The following is a 22276-nucleotide window of genomic DNA, read 5'->3' on the forward strand; positions in this document are numbered from 1 at the left end:
TTAGTCCGTCGGACAATCCGATCGTGTGTGGGCTAGTCCGATCGTTTTGTGGGTAAAAAATCAGACGGACCTAGAAATAGAACATGTTTCAAATGACTAAAAATTGGGAAAACCGTGCGTTTGTGTGCTGGTCCGACGGACCAAATACAACACAAGGGAAGCTATTGGCTACAGGCTATTGAACTTCCTTTTTTTGTCCCGTTTACGTCATCATGTACAAAACGAATGGACTTTCGACCGGACTTAGTCTGTTCGTGTGTGTCCAAGTCCGTTCATTCTGAAAGTCCATCGGACCTCTGCTGAAAGTCCGTCGGGAAGACCGTCGGACCTAGTTTGCCATAAAGTCCGGTCAGGTCTCAAAAAGCCCTTTACTTTGTTATGCACTAATATGGTTGGAGGGATTTTTGATTTCACCTCTCTTCTCACCATATTCTGTATGGTTATACAATCATGAAACAAATATAAATAATGGGCGGTGAAGAAATGATGTAAATTGTAGTGCCTCCTAAAGTTGGTCATACACTAGGAGAATTTAATTAGAATTTTTTCATTTAGGAACACTAGTCCATTTTTTAATTTTCTTACAAATTCTCATCCATATGTTCTTATGAACGTTTGTTCGAAAATCTTCTAGTGTATGGGTCTGCTTAACACATTTACATTAATGCTTCATAATTCCCCCTTACCTTTGTGATTGGTGGAAAAGGAAGCAGCTTAAAAAATAATTATTTCAGGCAGCTTAAAAGATAATTGGAGTACATGCTCTACTGGTTCCACACTGCTGGCTCTGCTAAAAGATGTTGGTGTTAGATTTATACAGGTGCTGTCAGGCAACAGGTCAGTCTGTAACTGCACTCTAAAAAAGCTCACATTTGTTGGGTTAATGCTCTACTGGTTATCCTTGAATCCAGGCACAGTCCTCAATCACCTCCCAGATCTTTATCCAGCAGCCAGAAGCTCACAATTCCAGCTCCACATTTGCTATCTAAACCCCACTTTCACTCTGCAGACTAGACATCATCCACCTTCTCTTCCTCTGTCCATGCATTGCTTTCAGATTCAATCCTCAGTCCTCAGAATAACTCCACCACAGTTGCTATAAATATAGAAGCAGAGAAAACACTTACTGTAGTGCGGTACAAGGAGCAATGTTTTAATCCACTGATGGATGCAATCACAGGAAAACAGGTTATTCAAGCACAGAAATAAGTTCCCACTGTTGAACCATTGCTAGAGGCCAGTTCCCATTCAAGGCTATCAAGGGGTTACTTGTCTCCACTGTCTAAATACAACACTGACTCCCTCAACCCTAAATGTTTAAAATGTGAAAGTTTGTATATCAATATATTCAGAGAGCCTAGGTGTATATAAATCAACAACTGAAACTATTCTTCATCCCAGGGGGTGAATTAAACTTTTGTGGATTGTGGGGAGTACATATAGTGTATGACTGTGACATTACAGTATAGTATCTATCTACTCGCACTCTTTCTCACTCGCTTGACATACAGTATGTTTTTACAAGAACCCTTTCTTTTTATTCTGTAATTTTAGGGCACTTCTCAACTTTGCATAAGTTTCTTTATCTGCTAGTTATCTCTCTCTTTCCTTCTCATATTTTATTTTATCCATTATTACTACCCCACCCCCCTTATCTGTTGGTTTGATTGCCATTCAGTTATCTTTGTACAGATTTTCTAATGTCTCCCAGACCTTCCCAGTTAAATTTGATCATATTGATGTTCCCACCTCTAGTCTATTCAATACCTCCAAGTCATTTATAAAAAAATATACATTTACTATTAATTTCTTTGCCATTAAAAATGGTCATAGGTTTCAAACTTGTATATTTATCTATTTCCCCCTCCCGTTAGTAACAATAACAAGGGTTAACTTGCAAATAAACCCTTAGGTCCTTATGAATACTTCAAACATATCAAATTTCTTGGTTGGAGCTCATTTAAATCCCTTTTGAAAAGTTACCGTTTCCTCCTTAGTCAAGACCCTTTCACTTAAAGGAGAAGTACAGCCAAAGGTCGTTTGGCTGTACTTCTCCTGTGGATCACAGGAGTGCAGTTCGTTCTGCACTCCTGTGACCCCTTTTCAGCAGACAGCAGGCTGAAGCTCGCTGTCGGCTGCCATCACAGAGCCAGTCCAGGCTCAGGCAAGATAGCGACCACATGGTTGGGATTAACCTACATGCCTGGATCAGCAACTGGGTCAGCCTCTCAGTGAGCACTAAGAGCCTGAGACAGCTGTTCCGCCCCTCCACAGCCCAGCACTCCAGTGAGCGTGGGGGGCAGAGCAGAGAGCTGATGACAGTCACCAGCTCTATGCTCAGGGAGCTGTGAAAACTGAGCTATCGGCAGTGTTTGATCACTCGGTTTTCAGTGTTGGAGCCAGCGGGGGACAGATACGGCATTGGACCGATGCTGGTCCACCTAGGTAACTGTGATTAAATTAAAAAAATGATTCCCATACTTCTCTTTTAAATCAAATTTAATTTTAACAGGACTTTTCTCCCCTATTAACTATAATTGCATCTGTTTATGGTGTAAATTTTGTTTCTCTTTTCTACCCCCCCCCCCCTCACCTTTCTTACATTTGACTTTTCCCTTTGGTTTACTATCCAATATCTCCAAACTGATGGTACTGGTAATTGTTTCTCCAAGTGGGATTCGGACGTCCGTCTCTCGACCTAGAAAATGTATGTGTCTTCTTTCATTTCACCTAAACCTGGGTTCTCTCTCTCCCTTTCTCTAACTTCTATCTGGAACTGTTAGCTGCCAACTGCTGGATAAAGCATTGTGAGGAGATTGGGGACTGTTCCTGGCTACATGGATTGCCAGTAGGGAATCAGCTCAACAAACTGAGTTATTTTAAACTTTTTTAAGGCTAAAGAGAAAGCTGCTCTGTTTTTTAGTGTGTGTGTGTGTGTGTATATATATATATATATATATATATATATATATATATATATATATATATATATATAGCATTTGACATTAGATGGAGTTAGGGGGCGTGTTAAAACTGTCTATTCTGTTTTTTGTTTGAAAATTGGTAAGTATTGTCATTATGTCTTTTATTTTACAATGGTTGTGCTTTTTATTACTGGTAATTGTGGTTTACTTAGAATCATAATTGTTGCCATTTCTATAAGCTTCAATGTAATTAACTACACTCATTTATTGTTTCTATATTAAATGATATATTTTCCACTTCATTTTTTTTTATATGACAATTGTTTGAATATATGATTTATCTCTTGTATTTATATTGCTTCTTATTTGAGTTTCACAACTTGTATGCTTGCTGCCAAGCTTACAATAATTTTAAATAATATGGTTCTGGCTTTTTTATCTGATCTGGTGCCTAATCTGGCAGCTAGAAGCATGTTCTTGTTAAAAAACGGCTGCTTTTTATTTCTGTTCTGACGAGCACAATCTTAACATGTTCAGGTAATGTCAGAGCTTTCTGATTCTTCTCACCCCAACATATTCCTAATGGTTGATTACAATAATTGGTAGCAGGGCTGGCTGCCCAGGGTGCAGCAGTTTATTGTGGGTGTGTGGGGGGGGGGGGTGCTACAAGTTCCTTGTCTTTTAGGCTGACAGGAGTAGTGACAGCAGCATCACTACTCCTGTTAGCGGAGTATATTAGACCCTATATCTCACCTCTTCCCTTAAAAGCATCAGATCAGTTTGATCCAAAGCTTCCCAAAAGCCAGTAATGGCCTGTTTACATCCTGGTGAAACTGTAAAATACTCGAAAAAGTCAGACGGAAGCTTTTCGTCGTCTATTCCGATCGTGTGTAGGCCTTATCTGACTTCTTTTTTTCGAAAATTCTGACGGACCTAGAAATGGAACATATTCTAAATATTTCCGACGGAACCAATTCCTATCGGGAAAAACGCTCGTCTGTATGCTGTTCCGACGGACCAAAAATGACTCATGCTGTGAAGCAAATACGAGGCAGAAGCTATTGGCTACTGGCTATTGAACTTCCTTTTTGTAGTCCCATCGTAAGTGTTGTACGTCACCGCGTTCTGGACGGTCGGACTTTGGTCGGACTTTGGGTTGACCATGTGTAGGCAAGACCGCTTGAATGGAATTCCGTCGGAGTTACGTCGGAAAAACCTTCGGAGTTTATTCCGACGGCAAAACCGGTTGTGTGTACACGGCATTACATGTCTCCTCCCCACCCTATGACTGCATAGTGAATGGGAAAGCAGTAGTTTGGTGTGCTTTTCTCTCTTTTACTTAGCACTCTACTTCCTTTAGCATGTTTCCTGCACTACAGCACAGATGATTGGCTCATTGTGCTGTTTTCCCTCCCCCAGGCTGGGCATTGCTGTACAGGGACTAAAAGAGAGTGATACAAAGTAACATTCAGGCGCACTCACTGCTTGAATAAAAACATAAAACACATGTGGCATCAAGAAAATGGGAGTTGCATATATGCGTAACTGTGTATGTACTCGAAGAGCACTTAACCTGATCTGCAAGCAGTAGAAAAATTGCAACATACTGTATATTTGAATCTCAATGCAACAATTAATCTGTCAGGTTTTCATTTTTAATGTGTAAATCCAACAGACCTTACTTTTTTTTAATTCCTCCTTATTGTGACTGCTCTGTTTTTTTCTAACATGATTTCAGTTCTGGAACATGATACATATTTTAAGGTGTCCAGCTAAAATGTGTTATTTGTTTCTATGTGTTACAGTATTATCTTTATCTTTTTACTGACTTAAAGTGTTACTAAACCCAGAACGTGCATTCACTATATCTGGTCTCCTACAGTGCACAATACATGGAAATGCAATTATTTTAAAAGATATAAATTGCTGAATACCTTGTTTTTATCAGCAGTATATAGAATGCTTGTGACTTCTATCAGTGTCTGGTTAAAGCTTGTAGGAGGCGTTTTCATTGTCCTCTGACTGTCCTATGGGGCTGCATGACCCCTGACCCTCTGTCTGGACACTGCTGTTTGGCCCTGTTGCACCCTCCCAAGTAAAAAGGCCCCCAATGACCTGTACTAGCAGGAGATGGATTGGGGACAGTGGAAGAAGGGGAGGATCAGAGAAGACATGACCAAACAGCCCTTTTACACAATGCACAGGATTACCCCTTATGTTCCACAGTGAGTATAACAAACATGCTTTATTGCATATACAGACTGATTTTACTGTTGTGGGTTTAGTAACACTTTAAAGTGATATTCCAGTTAAATAACCTGCTTCCACCCTCATTCCATGCCTCTACAGGGTAGTTAGAATAGGCTTAGAATGGGGGTGGAAGCAGGTTTAAGCACAGTAATGCCCCATACACACGGTCGGATTTTCCGACGGAAAATGTATGATAGGACCTTGTTGTCGGAAATTCCGACCGTGTGTAGGCTCCATAACACATTTTCCATTGGCTTTTCCGACACACAAAGTTTGAGAGCAGGATATAAAATTTTCCGACAACAAAATCCGTTGTCGGAAATTCCGATCGTGTGTACACAAATCCGACGGACAAAGTGCCACGCATGCTCAGAATAAATAAAGAGATGAAAGCTATTGGCCACTGCCCCGTTTATAGTCCCGACGTACGTGTTTTACGTCACTGCGTTCAGAACGATCGGATTTTCCGACAACTTTGTGTGACCGTGTGTATGCAAGACAAGTTTGAGCCAACATCCGTCTGAAAAAATCCATGGATTTTGTTGTTGGAATGTCCGAACAAAGTCCGACCGTGTGTACGGGGCATTAGTATTTGACTGAAATTCTACTTTAACCACTTGCTTACTGGGCACTTAAACCCCACTCCTGCCCAGACCAATTTTCAGCTTTTAGCGCTGTCACTCTTTGAACGTCAATTGCGCGGTCATACAACACTGTACCCAAATGAAATTTTTATCATTTTTTTTCTCACAAATAGAGCTTTCTTTTGGTGGTATTTGATCACCTCTGGGTTTTTTTATTTTTTGTTAAAAAAAAATAAAAAAGACCTAAATTTATTTTTTAAAAATAAAATACCGTTTTATATTTTGTTAATAAATTTTGCAAACAAGTAATTTTTCTCCTTCATTGATGTACGCTGATGAGGCTGCACTGATGGGCACTGATGGGCATCGATAGGCTGCATTGATGGGCCTTGATAAGGCGTCACTGATGGGCACTAATAGGTGGAACTGATGGGCACTAATAGGCGGCACTGGTGGGCACTGATGAGGTGGCACTGGCGAGCACTGATAGGTGGAATTGGTGGGCACTGAGAGGTGGCACTGATGGGTGGCACTGATGGGCGGCACTGAAGGGCATTGATAGGTGGCACTGAAGGGCACTGATAGGTGGCACTGATAACTGGCATTGATAGCTGGCACTGATAGGTGGCAGTGATGGGTGGCAGTGATGGGCACTGATAGGCAGCACTGCTAGGTGGCACTGATGAGGCACTGATTGGCACCACTGGTGGGCATTGATAGGTGGCACTTGTGGGCATTGATAGGTGGCACTGATTCATGGCACTGTGTGGGCACTGGCAGGTGGTATTGGTGGGCACAGAAGAGATGGCTTTGCCTCTTCTTCTTTGGGACCTATGTCTCTTGCACTGAAGCCGGCGATTGGCTTTTTTTTCTCCTCACGCTGTCAGCGTGAGGACAAAAAAACAAATGATTACCGATCTTCTGTTTACATCACGTGATCAGCTGTCATTGTCTGACAGCTGATCACGTGGTAAGGGACCAGGACCAGCCCCTTACTCCAATCTCTGAACGCCTGCGTCTCATTGACTCGGTGATCACAGCGTGTGCTGCGCGCACTGCAAGGGGCGCGTGGGGAGAGTGCAAAGGGGAGGATGTGTATTGTTGGCCTCCCGGCAAAGTAGATCCGTGCTGTAGCCGTCATTCGGCTATAGCGCGGATCTGAAGGTGTTAAAAACTTCTCAAAAACATGTAGATGACAATCTTATTATATATTTCTGTCTTTGAATTAGGTCAGAAAGACACACTGATCTGAATGGGTGCCACTGCAAACAATGGGCTGCGACTTGTCATGTCGCATGACAAGTCGCACAAATGTGAATGGGGCCTTAACAACTGGGCTTTTCAAAAGATACTGTGTTGGGGGTAAGCCCAAGAAGCCCTGGTCTCACTGGAAGTGTATAAAATGATACTGGTCATAATTCAACTCAGCAGAAGCTAGTAGCACAAGACAGTGGAGAGATTTGTGGGCCTCGCTGGAGCATTGAAATTAGTATTGCTTGTCATTTTTTTTTCTCACTCAAGAGAGGCCTATTTTTTTAACTGGATATGGATTTTAATGAAAAGCAGCGAGCAAAAGCCACATTGCACAGAGATTTTCCAATAAGTCTAAAATCTCTGTGAGCAATGATGAATGCTTTTCTCTCTCCAGAGTAGCCTGATACACCGTCTGATCCTCATTCGGGTGCTGAGCTTGGCTGTCAAACCACCAACCCAATTATGATGCTATTCTAATTAGCATACGGTAGTTTAAAAGTGCTCTTGTGTTTTATTACTTTTTTAGTTTGCCGTCTGCTATATAGAAATTCCAGTCTTGACCAGCATAGCTTTAAGAGTACTCTTAAGAAAAGGACATACATTTTTTTTTTAAACTGGTGGAATGTTTTTTCATTTATCATTTGAGAGATACAAAGAGTGCAACAAAAACTGAGATACAGGTTGCAATAAACTTAAAATGAGCGACAGATTGCTAAAGAGTGTAGGTGACAAACAGCATCTACGCATCAAAAGATCTAGGCGTTAAAATGGATAAAATCAATAAAGAATAATCTAGGCATCCTGGTAGATCATAGACTTAAAGCAGTATTAAACCTAAAAGTAAAAATTGTATATATTGCAGCTTATCAATCATGATAAGATGTGGTGGATGTTACTTTGACACATATCATCTACTTAAACATTGTTTTTTATATGTATACTTCTCTGCGCAATTTACAATCAGTGTACTTCAGTGCAATACCTCCTAATAAGCCTCATTAAAAAAAAAAAAGGTTTTAAATGTGTCTAAATATTGCTGCTCACACTAAAATGTGTTTCACACACCTAACAATAGTCTTCAATCACAAAGTGAAGTGCAACATATATAAATTATATCCCCATGCATATATCTTCCATGTTAAAACAAATATATCATACAATCCAAACAATATGTGACTTATACACACTCCTTGTGAAATATATCATTCAGAAAAGTAAAGTCCTCCAAAACAAGTCCTTAATGATGAAAAATTATATTCACCATGCAATCGTTAACTCCTTTGCATGCAATATTTATCCAAATGTGTCCCACCACCATCCATACAGTGCGTTCACCTGAATATATTGACCTATCAAAAAAAAAAATAGGTCACTGTGTGCTTTCCCCTTTAAGAGGTCTCATTCAGCTCATTAGGGGGCTTCTGGGCCTTGCCTCTGAATATCCTCCTCCCCTTAGTTTTTATCCTCGGTGCCACCATAAAACCCCAACCAGAAACTTATAAAACTCAACACATATAAAAAACGCTCATCATGTTTTTCCTTTTTTATGAATTATGGCACTTTATTAAAATGATAAAATATTACACTCATAAGTAAAGTGCACTACATTGATAGTCCACCATCATAGACCACTTTAAAAATTTACAGGTACATTGTCCCTTTAGGGTATAGAGCTCCAGCATAACTCCCAAGCCACACTAGCAACTACTTCTGGGTATTGCGATGATGTCACTAGGCTCCGGCCAACGGGTTTTCGTCACCACCTCAGGTGGCTTCCTCAAGAATAAATTGGATACCTATCGCATGTGAAGGAGTTAACAATTGCACAGTGGATACAATTTGTCATCACTAAGGACTTGTTGTGGATGACTTTACTCGGACTAACCTACCTAAACATTGTTACTGACCAAGTTCATGGAAACAGTATTTTCTTATGACAGTGGCCTCTTTCAGCAGGGTAATGAGCCCTGCCACACTCCAAAAATGGCTTAAAAATTGTTTGATAAACACAACAATGAGTTTGAGGTGTTAAATTGGCCTTAAAATTCTCCACATCTTAATCCATTGAGCATCTGTGGAATGTGCTGTAAAAACAAATCCAATCCATGGAGGCCCCACCTCACAATTTACAGGACATAAAGGATCTGCTGGTCGGTTCAGAGGTCTAGTGGCATCCATGTCCTGATGGCTCAGGACAGTTATGATGGCAAAAGTAGAACCTACTCAGAAATAGGTGGGTCCTCATAATGTTATTGCTGATCAGCAGGGCTTTTTTTCTCAGGAAATAGGTGCAGGAACGCAACCATGACCCCCCCCCACACACACACACACACACACACACACACACACACACATATACACCCTCCAAACTGCATTAAATAGTGGGAGTGCAGAGTTTAGGGGTGCTCTACACACAGAGTGTAGAGTTCAGGGTTGTGCTGCATTCAGATTCAGGGGTGTGCTACACACAGAGTGCAGAGTTCAGCCTCTTCCACAGCTGCCTACATCTGCATCCGCATCTCACTTTCACCCTTATTTAGCTCTGACCTCTGCATGCAACCCCCCTCCACTGCCCCCATCTCCACCCCCCTCCTTAAAAGATCCACCATCTTCTACATGTCTTACTTTTGTTACTGTATTAAGCTGAAACTTCCAGCCGGCTCTAGTACCTCGCCATACACTGTAGATGGCTCCTCCTATTTCACTTGCAGGGAAATCCTTCAATGGGGGTTTCGGCATTCACACTCCACCCCGGACACCTGCATCTTCCTTCTCTCCATCCTAAACTCAGAGGCACTGAGGAGATCAGACCTGTGGGAACCATTAGAAAACAAGTTGTCACTTGTAAACACAGAAGCCAGACTGTGACAGTGGTAAGCGGGGAGGCAAATTGTGACAAATTTGTCTACAAAAATAGGGTCAAAACAGGCAGTAAGGAAGCGTTGCATCACTTCATAACTGCTTGTCAGTAGCCTCTGAAGCTCTATCTGAACACAGATCGGGCTTCAGGCTTCAGAGGAAAAGGAGCACACATCTATATCTTCAATTACTAATACATTCTTCATCTGTCTTCAGCTTTTTGCCATGAACTTTATGGCATCAATTTTGACTGATTTGCTATTTTGGTGTAACAATAAATATCTAGGGGCAGAGATGTATTTATTTAAGGAAAATTAACTCTGTAGTGTAGACTACAGAGGTCTACAGGTTAGAGCTGCTGTACTAACAATCTAATGTTAGTACAGCAATCTCCCCTGCTGCTCTATTGTGTTCTGACAGGGGGGTGGCCCCCCCGCCAGAACACTCCGGTCAGCGCTTTCAGTCATTGGCTGAGAGCACTGATCGGGAGCTGGTCAGCAGACCTTTTTCGGTCATGCCCCTTCGACAGAAGCCAGTTTCTGATGGACCGGCTGAAGTACACATGGGCCCAACATTCAGCCCATGTGTACGGGGCTTAAGAAATCAGAACTCTCTTCCCATTGCTTTATAGAAGAAGATATGGACTTTTGAAGAAAAACTAGATTTCCATAATCCGTCCCCATTTGTGCATCTACCTTTAGCGCAAAAGAGCACAGAGGGAAAACAAGCAGCTGAGAGAGAAAATGGCCCGGTACTGAGGAACATGCACAAAAACGGTGGAGCTGTACAACAGGGGGAAGGGTGCTGCATCTGATATGGATTTTTGTTACAGATCTTGGAGTGGGAGGAATCTGGTGAGAAGAAAGAGTTGCCGAAAGCCATGAAGGAAATACTGTCCTTTTTTCCCCACTGAGCGCAACATCCAGTCAAAATGCTTCAGTAGACAGAGGGGTGGTGTAGACAAGACTTGCCACAGATTAAAATCAAGTGACAGAAACAAGAGTTCCAAATTAGTTTTCTGATTAGTAATCTGATTTTAGTATCAAAGGGACTGAACTCCTTTAATACACCTAATATTTAAGACTGTTTTGATTTAAATATGAAAAAATACTGTATTCTATTGATAGTTATATTTCTTGATCTTTCTTAGGCAATTTCTATCATACAGTACTAGTGGGTCAAAATGAAGCATACAGAATGAACAGCACTTAAAGCCTTCTTACAAGAATGTGCCACTTAACTGCCATTAGAGTAGAGAAGAGCTTAGCAGACACAACATTTTGGACACTTCTGAGAAAAAGCAACATATGGATAAGCTTTTCACATACTAGAAAAATATTTTTCCATCCATTTATATAAAATAATTAAATAATGGTAATTTTTGTTTGGACAAATGGTTGTTGTTGTATATCACATGATATATTGTCCTAGTTTTTGTAGTGCTTATAGCAGTAAATTGGTAGTAAAAAAAAAAAAAAATTGGGCCCCTGCAGGATAATATCATAATGTGCTAGTATGCATTGCATTTTGACAGACTTACCTTAAAACTAAGCCCTCCAGTGGCACGCTGTCACCGCTGACAGAGCTTCCATCTTCACCCAGTCTTCCTTCTGGGTCCGCTTGGCAATGATGTCACTCCCACGGCACAGCTCTTTCAATGGACAGCATGCCTGTAACATCACTGGCTGCTACACATGTAAAAATCTTCTAAATGGTGCATTTGTAGAAGATATTTACTGTACCTACTGTTATAGGCGTACCTGTAGGTATAAATAAAAAAGCAGACTTTACTACTGCTTTAAGTCAGCCATGAAAAGTGTAGCACTGCTCCCACAGGAGCCACTAGATACTGAGTTCCCCTATTCCTGCACAGCCAGGCAACACACATTTCCAACTTGCATCCAGACACAAGAAATCAGCCCATAGGCTTGTTTTGGTAATTTTATTGGGGAAAACAACTTGGATAGGGTATAGAAATTATGGGATGCCCAACTTGACTTGAAAAACAACAGATGAGGACAAACTTCCTTCTCTATGTACAAAAAGAGATGAAGATCCTGGACTACACTCCCTCCAGGATAAACGCAGTCTCTATGGATCAGTGGCAAAGTTTTTTTTTCAAACTAGGAGCTCTTAGTCCCCTTTAGTGAAATAACACAAAGTCCCAACTGTATGTAGGAGTATAATGTCTCCTCAGTAGAACATCACACAGTCCTGACATGTGTAGATATCACCAGCCCTCCTGGTTGTCTTGACTACTAGCCCACCTGGCTGCTTCTGAAGCACTCCCCAGGACAAGGGATTGGGATTTAACACAATGCTGTCCCTGGAAAGTATGCTACATCTGGCAGTCTCTTCCCTTGTATGCAGAAAAAGGGAACCATCTGCTCACTAAAGTGTAAACACTACACCACAGGTTGTCCTGCGAATATGGGTGCAGTGTCCCTAGTATTGCTGACTCACCAGTTAGGTGAGGTCTCTGTGACTCAAAGTCTGACACAAAGAGAAGAAATCAGGGGTTAGCGTCCCCCTGAAAAAAGGGAGTCACAGGCGGACCAGGCAGCTTAAATAGGGAAAATACTTTATTGCACAAAAATATCAGATTACAGAAACTGGGTCCCTTCACCAACACCTGAATAAGATATAAAATTAAGACAACATTGTCTATTAAGAACATCACATCAGATCAGACTGTAAGCACACATGATATGCACAGGTATAGAATATAGCAGCATGTAAGGTAGAGAGTGGGGATGTGATAGACACGTAGGTCCTGTGGTGATATGCGTATATCACCACACTATCTACCAAATACCCCCACACTGGGGAATATAGGGTGTATGCAGCAAGGACTTAAGTACTGAGTAAGTTAGTCCAGGGGGCAAGCATTAAAGAAAGAAAACTGTTAGTGGGGAATGAACCAGTTGTAGGTGGTCTGTAGATACATTGGCATAGATTAGCCACACACAGTCCTTAGTTCAGCACTGTTGACACAGATCAACCTGTATGATCAATGATTATTTAGTGAAACAGTCTGTGGGTTTTGGGTAGTAGCCACAGAGCAGTGTTGAAAGCAGTAAACAGCTGGTAATTGATCAATAGGACACAGGCCCACTCACCCGACAAGGAGGCTTGATTCCTAGGCACCCCAGGCAGAACTGTTGATGACGGCCTGGTAGGAGATCTCTCACTGCCCAATCCTGGTCATTCCTGGAGCTCACTTCTCGCCAAGGCGTCCAGGGAGCGTTATCGCTGCAGATCCGGTCACTGTGTCGCTGGAGCGCTGCGACGTATGTCATGTCTGTATGTAAATGGACCGTCCTGGTTACTCATTCAAAAAATTATTCCCACCGTCCTCAGAATGTGCAGTGCCCTTGCGCTGACGTCCATGACGTAATTGACGTCAGTGGCGTGGTGTCGTAGCCCTCCCTTGTATGCCCCTGGGTGTGCTAAGGTACTCACACTGTCCTTTGCTTCCCGCTGCACTGTGCAAGATTCCTGTTCAGGCCTCCAACTGATCAGATCTTCTCATGCCAGCCCGGATGTCTTCTGCACAAGACCCAAATTTAATGGAGATGCCTATCTTAGGCTTCCTCTTCTTCCTTTCCTCAGCTCCAGCCTGCAGACAGAGCCCCAGGCCTGGGGTCCCCTCCCAGGCCACACGACAGCAACCTCAGCACTCCATATTCCACCCAACTCCCCTGCTGGCCAGGCCCCACCATATTTAAGGGCTGACCCAGCCACCCTGCCAGGCCCTCTGCATGTAGTATGCAGATCAGGACCTCCTGGCCTCCGCCCACTAACCTACAGAAGCTTCTCCAAGATTCTAAATCCAAGGGGAGATACTAGAGACCTGCCCTGTAGAGTCATTCAGCCTGACCTTCAGTAACCCAACTTAATTACAGACTCACACAACTACTATGAGTCAAGAAAATAAATTTACCTACACTAGTTGCAGACTAAAGGGTGCTACAAAAGGAAATATCAGGCCACCAAATCTGCAATATAGGCAGCCACATGATGTTTTCCTAAAAAATAAATGATCACATACTCACACGGATAAAGCTATACTCTTAATGTATCATGTTTTCTATTCTACATCCTAGCAGAATCGCATTAATGATATCAGACATCATAGCCATACAATTCAAACCAAGGATGGGGCAAAGGAACTGAAAGAGAAACGTAGCACTGATAACTTGAAAGGATGAGCAACATGCTGCTTTATCACTGCTAGTAGTTTGAATCTGGGTGTATGGTCCCAGAAGGGGTGGACTATAGGCACATGGTACACTATTCAATCAACAACAAAAAAATGCACAAACTGATGAGGGAAATAAACAAAGAAGACTCAATCAGATTGCACTAACAGAATGGCAGTCTTTGTATTATAATTGGGCACATTTTCTGTTAGTTTTTTTACAATAAACATTTTTAATAACAGAAAACCTAGCTCACGCGGTTTCATTTAGCATTGTATGACATGGGGAGTTAACATTTATATACAGTAAGTTTTTATATCTGCCTTTGACCCTATTGGGAGATTTTCCATAATATACTGTGCCGGTAACAATACTGTGCCGGTAACACAATATAAGAAATAGGGATACAGGCATCACCATGGGCAGATAGCACTAATACCATTGTCAGTAATATTGACTGCCAGAGTGACTTCTCATCACTTCATGTCCTGAAGGTCACAAAGGGCAATAAAACTGTGACAAAGGTTCTAACAACTCCCTGCTCTATCCCCCTTTCTGAAGATCACATTAAGCATGTTATACAGTGCTTTGCAAAAGTGTTCACCCCCTGGCATTTTTCATGTTTTGTTGCCTTACAACCTGGAATTAACATGGATTGTTTGAGGATTTGCATCATTTAAAATTCAGAACATGCCAACTATTTTGAAGATGTTTTTTTTCATTGTGAAGCAAACAACAAATAGGACAAAATAACAGAAAAAGTCAATGTGCATAACTATTTACCCCCCTAAAGTCAATACTTTGTAGAGCCACCTTTTGCGGCTATCACAGCTCCAAGTCACTTTGGATAAGTCTCAATGAGCTTGCCACATCTTACCACTGGGATTTCTGCCCATTCCTCCTTGCAAAACTGCTCCAGCTACTTCAAGTTGGATGGTTTGCGCTTGTGAACAGCAATCTTTAAGTCTGACCACAGATTTTCTATTGGATTGAGGTCTGGGTTTTGACTAGGCCATTCCAACACATTTACATGTTTCCCCTTAAACCACTCAAGTGTTGCTTTAGTAGTGTGTTTGGGATCATTGTCCTGCTGCAAGGTGAACCTCTGTCCTAGCCTCAAATCACACACAGAGTGGTACAGGTTTTGCTCAAGAATGTCCCTGTATTTAGCACCATCCATCTTTCCCTCAACTCCGACCAGTTTCCCAGTCCCGACTGCTGAAAAACATCCCCACAGCATGATGCTGCTACCACCATGTTTCACTGTGGGGATGGTGTTCTTTGGGTGATGTGATGTGTTGGGTTTGCGCCAGACATAGCGTTTTCTTTGATGGCCAAAAATTAAAATTTTAGTCTCATCAGACCAGAACACCTCCCACCATACATTTTGGGAGTCTCCCACATGCCTTTTCACAAACTCAAAATGTGCCATTTTGTTTTTTGCTGAAAGTAATGGCTTTCTTCTGGCCACTCTGCCATAAAGCCCAACTCTATGGAGCGTACGGCTTATTGACATCCTATGTACAGATACTCCAGTCTCTGCTGTGCAACTCTGCAGTTCCTCAAGGGTTACCTTAGGTCTCCATGCTGCCTCTCTGATTAATGCCCTCCTTGCCCGGTCCGTGAGTTTTGGTGTGCGGCCGTCTCTTGGCAGGTTTGCTGTTGTGCCATGTTCTTTCCATTTGGTTATGATAGATTTGATGGTGCTCCTAGGGATCATCAAAGATTTGGATATTTTTTTATAACCTAACCCTGACTTGCACTTCTCAACAACATTGTCCCTTACTTGTTTGGAGAGTTCCTTGGTCTTCATGGCAGTGTTTTTGGTTAGTGGTGCCTCTTGCTTAGGCGTTGCAGCCTCTGGGGCCTTTCAAAAAGGTGTGTATGTAATGACAGATCATGTGACACTTAGTGCCGGTTCACACTACAAAGACTTGGGATCCAACTTGTCAGACCCCAAGTTGCCCCAAGTCGCTGGATATAAGAAATTCCATTAAAGTGAATGAGAGCCGTCTTAATGTACACTACTGAAGTTGCTCCGACTTCAGAAAAGGTTCCTGTACTACTTCAAGGCAACTTGTACCCATAGATTTTAATGGAAGTTGCCTCCAAGTCGGATCTCCATCTATATTGAAGCAACTTTACAGGAAAAAGAAAATAATTTACACAGGTATTTCCCACGTTTACTCAGGCAACCCCCTTCCTCCCACAGAGCTGATTATTCTGTTATTGGCCACAGCCAAAGTTGTCTGTCCTTGAGGCAACTTTAAGTCGCGTTGTAAGTTGCGCAAAGTCGCGCTGAAGTCGCCTCCAAATTGCCTTGCAAAGTCGAGCTGTAAGTCGAGTTGCCCCTGTGTGAACCGAGCCTTAGATTGCACACAAGTGTACATCATTTCACTAATTATGTGACTTCTGAAGGTAATTGGTTGCACCATAGCTTTTTATGGGCTTCATAACAAAGGGGGTGAATACATACGCACATGCCAATTATCAGTTTTTTATTTCTGAAAAATAGTTTTATGTATATATTTTTCTAATTTTACTTCACCAACTTAGACTATTGTGTTCTGATCCATCACATATAATTCAGATTAAAAAAAACATTGAACTAAAGGCTGTAATGTAACAAAATAGGTAAAAAGCCAAGGGGGGTGAATACTTATGCAAGGCACTGTATGCATGGGTTTAATTAGAATCACTCCCACCACATGATACCAGCTTAGGTCAGAGAAATTCACTGCAAAACTGCTACATGGTGCATTTTATTGTATTGAATAGCTTTCCTTCATACATGGGTGACAAGAATAAAAAGTAAAAGAAGAGCAAATCTAAGCAGATGCTCCCATTACTGTTCTAAGCATAGGGCATGTCAATTAGCTTTTATTGATTTTAAAGAGCGTGATATCAGTAAAAAAAAAAAAAAAAAAATGAAGAAGCTTTGTGAATTGTGCCAATTGTCTGACTCCTGGAAGAATTCTAGGGTCCGATGCACATGTGCAACCTCACACACAGGGATGTGCCTGCCCTGGAATTAGCACTACTCTGGATTTGATGATGACAGCTGCTGGTGCTAATTAGGAGGCTCAGCTGAGAAGGGCCCCAAGGATCTGACAGTTTTCCTTTGAAGCTGTGCTTAATATCTCAAGTTCTGTCAAAGTGGATATCTGTGTATAGTTATTGATAGTTTCTTGAGTATGAATAGCTTTTTTAATGACTAAGAACCAACTTCAAGCATAAAAAAAAAAAACTACAAATCGTGGTTTGTTCTGACTTCTGAAACTTTAGCAAAAGAGTTTTACTAACATGTTTATAAGCATAGTCATCAATCAGGTGTGTACTTTCAACTTCTAATGTGCACAAGCAACAATGTCAGTTTCCTCCAATCAGGCAGAGCAGCAGGTAGATCTGGAAACATTACAGAGCTCCATCATCTTGCAACAAAGCAACAGAGCTTGTTTTGATCAGTTCTAACAGTCAGGAGCCTGTAGTTATTACTACTTCGTTTTATTGCAATCAAGGTTGTAATGTCATCCTACTGTAGACTGTGTTTGGTTACAGGTGCACTCTGCCAGGTAGCAGATGTGGCCACTATGATCCACATTCCCACTACACTGTGGACTAGAAATACAACTAGGACTTGTCTGATATTTTACTTCGGTTTGATATTGTTTCATACTTAACCTTGTCTATTGTGCCATGGTCTTTACTTTTCTACTACTGTAAGGCAGTAATATAAAGAGAGCTACTGCTTTAATAAATGCCTGTTTAAGCTACTCATTCCACTATTATCATTTACACTAAGACAGCAAATATGGTGGTGGACCCCTCCTTAAAATCAAAAAGAGAGAGCAGCAGTGGTGGCTGGTGCTCAATATTTGGGGGGGGCGGCACACCGATTGGTTTCAGGACCCATTTCCTGATTGGCCCGGGAGGAGAATCAGGAAGACAATAGCGAATATCTCCCTCGCAGACAGTTCACACTACCCTCTGCGAACCGCTGCGGGTGCCAATACAAAGTTAATGACACCCCCAGATCGATTCACACATCGCAGCACAAACTGTGAATTTATGACAATCCGATTCCAGTGTAGGGAAAAAAAGGTTCCGAATTCAACCATACAACTGTATGGCTGAATTCACATTGCACAGACATCACATGTGATTGGCACAGCATTGAGGTATGAATCACTTGCCATGTCTGTGTTCGCAATAGTGTGAACCCAGGCTTAATCTGCAGATACAAAAGAAACACTATTACTTTGTATCTCTCTATCTTGTATAGCATAGAAGAGATAAAGGCTTTTGTAATATTTTTATTGCTCCCTCATGTTACAGTTCTATAACAATCCCTAATTAGCAGCTGTAAAATCTGACAGCAAAGCCAAACAGAAAAAATACTATTGAACTAGATGGACATGTGTCTTTTTTCATCCAGACTAACTATATGTAACTATGTGTCACTGTAACTGTCAGATCTCAAGGACATCAGTCATCTGAAATTAATAGTTAGTTCACCTTTAGAAAAAAACTACCTATGCAGATAAGAGGAGTCTGTAGATAAAAATAAACAGTGCAGGCTTGACTAAAGTTGAAATATACGCTTGCCATAGGAGTAGACCACAAAATTTTCCACATTTTGTCATGTTACAACCAAAAACATAAATGTATTTTATTGGGATTTTATGTGATAAACCAACACAAAGTGGCACATAATTGTGAAGAGGAAGGAAAACGATAAATGGTTTGAATGGTTTGATGTTTTACAAATAAATATGTGTGGCGTGCATTTGTATTCAGCCCCCCTGAGTCAATACTTTGTAGAACCACCTTTTGCAACAATTACAGCTGCAAGTCTTTTGGGGGATGTCTCTACCAGCTTTGCACATCTAGAGAGTGAAATTTTCAAGTCTTGCCACAGATTTTTAATTGGATTTAGGTCTGGACTTTGACTGGACCATTCTAACACATGAATACGCTTTGATCTAAACCATTCTATTGTAGCTCTGGCTGTATATTTAGAGACGTTGTCCTGCTGGAAGATGAACCTCTGCCCCAGTCTCAAGTCTTTTGCAGACTTTAACAGGTTTTCTTCTAAGATTGTCCTGTATTTGGCTACATCCAATTTCCCATCAACTCTGACCAGCTTCCCTGTCCCTGCTGAAGAAAAGCATCCCCACAACATGATGCTGCCACCACCATGGTGTGTTTAGGATGATGTGCAGTGTTAGTTTTCCGTCTCATCTGACCAGAGCACCTTCTTCCACATATTTGCTGTGTCCCCCACATGGCTTCTCGCAAACTGCAAATGGGACTTCTTATGGCTTTTTTTCAACAATGGCTTTCTTCTTGCCACTCTTCCATAAAGGCCAGATTTGTGGAGCGTACTACTAATAGTTGTCCTGTGGACAGATTCTCCCACCGGAGCTGTGGGTTTCTGCAGCTCCTCCAGAGTTACCATGGGCCTCTTGGCTGCTTCTCTGAATAATGCTCTCCTTGCCTGGCCTGTCAGTTCAGGTGGAACCATGTCTTGGTAGGTTTGCAGTTGTGCAATACTCATTTTTTTTCAATTTTGGACAATGGATTGAACAGTGCTCCGTGAGATGTTCAAAGCTAGGGGTGCTTTTTTATAACTTAACCCTGCTTTAAACTTCTCCACAACGTTATTTCTGACCTATCTGGTGTGCTCCTTGGCCTTCATGATGCTGTTCATTCACTAAGGTTCTCTAACAAACCTTTGAGTGCTTCATGGAAGAGCTGTATTTATACTGAGATAAAATTACACACAGGTGGACTCTATTTACTAATTAGGTGACTTCTGAAGGCAATTAGTTTCACTAGATTTTAGTTAGGGGTATCAGAGAAAATTTTGAAAATGATTTATCATTTTCCTTCCACTTCACAATTATGTGGCACTTTGTGTTGGTCTATCACATAAAATCCCAATAAAATACATTTACATTTTTGGTTGTACCATGAGAAAATGTGGCACATTTCAAGGGGTATGAATACTTTTTCAAGGCACTGTATGTACCTCAGGAAGCCTGACCTGAAAACTCCCAACACATTGCTAGGATGTTGCTAAGCAAATCCCAGCTGTTACTGTTGACTTTTACCATCATAAGAGTGAGCTCTTAAACTCTGAACTCAGAGCTTCTCCATCAGGGGAGAGAAAGCACACGTGAGGGGGTTTGAATCAGAGAAAGAGCTCACCCTTATGATGGTGGAGGTAAACAGTAATAGCTGGGCCTCACTTAGCAAAGCCCCAGAAACATTCTGGGAGTTTTCAGGTCAGGCTTCATGAGGTACGTAAATGGCATAGACCCATACCAACGACATTTTTAAATTGCATAGGCAGTGTTTTGGAAAAGGTGACCTATGCCTTTAAAGTTGATTTTTACACAGTTTTCACAGCTGCTTTCTATAGATTGCCAGAGAGCTGTGACAGCAAAGAGGGATTGCTGGATGCACAGGCAGAAGGAATAGTATGGATCAATTTAAGTTTAAAAAAAGCAATCCAAGTTGCTAAAGATATGTTGCCATATTTGTGCTCTTTGTTTATGTGAGACTCTTAACTACTGTATGCAACATACTCATACCTCCCAACTTTTGAACTGCCCAATGAGGGACACTTGATTCAAGGGACAACGGCGCGTGCCGTGGTAAAATGTGGGTGTGTGATGTACAGAGCGGAGGGGTTGGGAGGGTGTAATGCACAGAATGCAGGGGTCAGGAGTGTTTGGAGTCTGCATTTTTTTACTACATGTACTGAGTGCTGGGTTGCTGGGTGTGCTACGTACAGAGTGCAGGATTGAGGGGCGCACTATGTACAGAGTGCAGGGTTGCACTATGTACTGAGTGCAGGGTTGCGGGGTGTGCTACATAAGGAGTGCAGGGTTGTGGGGTGTGCTACATACTGAGTGCAGGGTTGCGCTTCTTACTGAGTGCAGGGTTGCGCTACATACTGAGTGCAGGGTTGCAGGGTGTGCTACATAAAGAGTGCAGGGTTGCGCTATGTACTGAGTGCAGGGTTGCGGGGTGCACTACGTACTGAGTGCAGGGTTGTGCTACGTACTGAGTACAGGGTTGCGCTACGTACTGAGTGCAGGGTTGCGCTACGTACTAAGTGCAGGGTTGCGGGGTGTGCTACATAAAGAGTGCAGGGTTGCCCTATGTACTGAGTGCAGGGTTGCGGGTTGCTCTACATACTGAGTGCAGCATTGTGGGGTGCGCTATATACTGAGTGCAGAGTTTCGGGGTGCGCTACATATTAAGTGCAGAGCTGCGGGGTGTGCTACGTACTGAGTGCAGGGTGCACTACGTAGAGTGCAGGGTTGTGGGGTGCGCTACGTACTGAGTGCAGGGTGCGCTACGTACTGAGTGCAGGGTTGCGGGGTGCGCTACGTACTGAGTGCAGGGTTGCGGGTTGTGCTATGTACTGAGTGCAGGGTTGGGGGGAGAGGGAATAGAGAAAGGAGGGGAGAAGAAGAAGGGCGAGAAGGAAGGGGGAGAAGAAGAAGTGGGGGAGGAGAAGGAAGAAGGGGGAGAAGGAAGAAGGGGGGAAGAAGGGGGGGAGGGGGGAGAGGGGGAAGGAGGGGGGTAAGTGGGAGAGATCCTAGCCCTGTCTGCAGTCCCTCCTGCGGGAAGGTGTGTGTGACACAGTACCTTCCATGCAGTGCGCAGAACCCATTCTCATAGCGTGGTGGTCACAGAGCTGCTCTATCCAGCAGATCTCCTGCTTTCTCTGGCTGTACCTTCTGCCCGTCTGTCCTAATCTCCGGTCAGCCTGTCCACATCGGTCCTGGGCTGGGAGGTCTTCAGCGCTCTTCTCCCTGCTCAGGGGGCCAGGCAATCGGTTCTGGCCGCCCTCGTGGCTCTTCATTCCTGCCGCCTCCTGGAGTCCTCAGCCAGGTGCTGTCCCGGTCCCCCGACCTGCTGCTAGGCTCAGTCTTCATGTTCATCCAGGCCAACCCGGAGGGGTTGGTGGAGGCAGCAGCGCTGACATAGTGAGATAACCATGCAGGGAGACGTGAGCAGCGCCGGCTGAAAAAAAGCCCCGCACCTGCGCACCCTTGCCAATAGTTTCAATAGAGCCAAGTGGTGGAACTTATTCCGCCACTTGGCTCTGCTCCGGGACATTACATTGATTGGCAGGGGGCCCCGGGACATAGATCCATTTCCGGGAAGGTCCCGGCCAATCCAGGAC

At 42.7% G+C, this 22276-nt stretch overlaps 1 protein-coding gene across 3 annotated transcripts in view; it reads left to right on the forward strand.

The window, feature by feature from the left end:
* The window catches only part of NKAIN2 (sodium/potassium transporting ATPase interacting 2), a 1596052-nt gene that overhangs the window by 1541769 nt on the left and 32007 nt on the right, over positions 1 to 22276 (forward strand). The gene's annotated exons all lie outside the window — the stretch shown is intronic.

The sequence above is a fragment of the Aquarana catesbeiana genome, linkage group LG04 (assembly GCF_042186555.1).
Source record: "Aquarana catesbeiana isolate 2022-GZ linkage group LG04, ASM4218655v1, whole genome shotgun sequence".
Taxonomy (NCBI): Eukaryota; Metazoa; Chordata; class Amphibia; order Anura; family Ranidae; genus Aquarana; species Aquarana catesbeiana.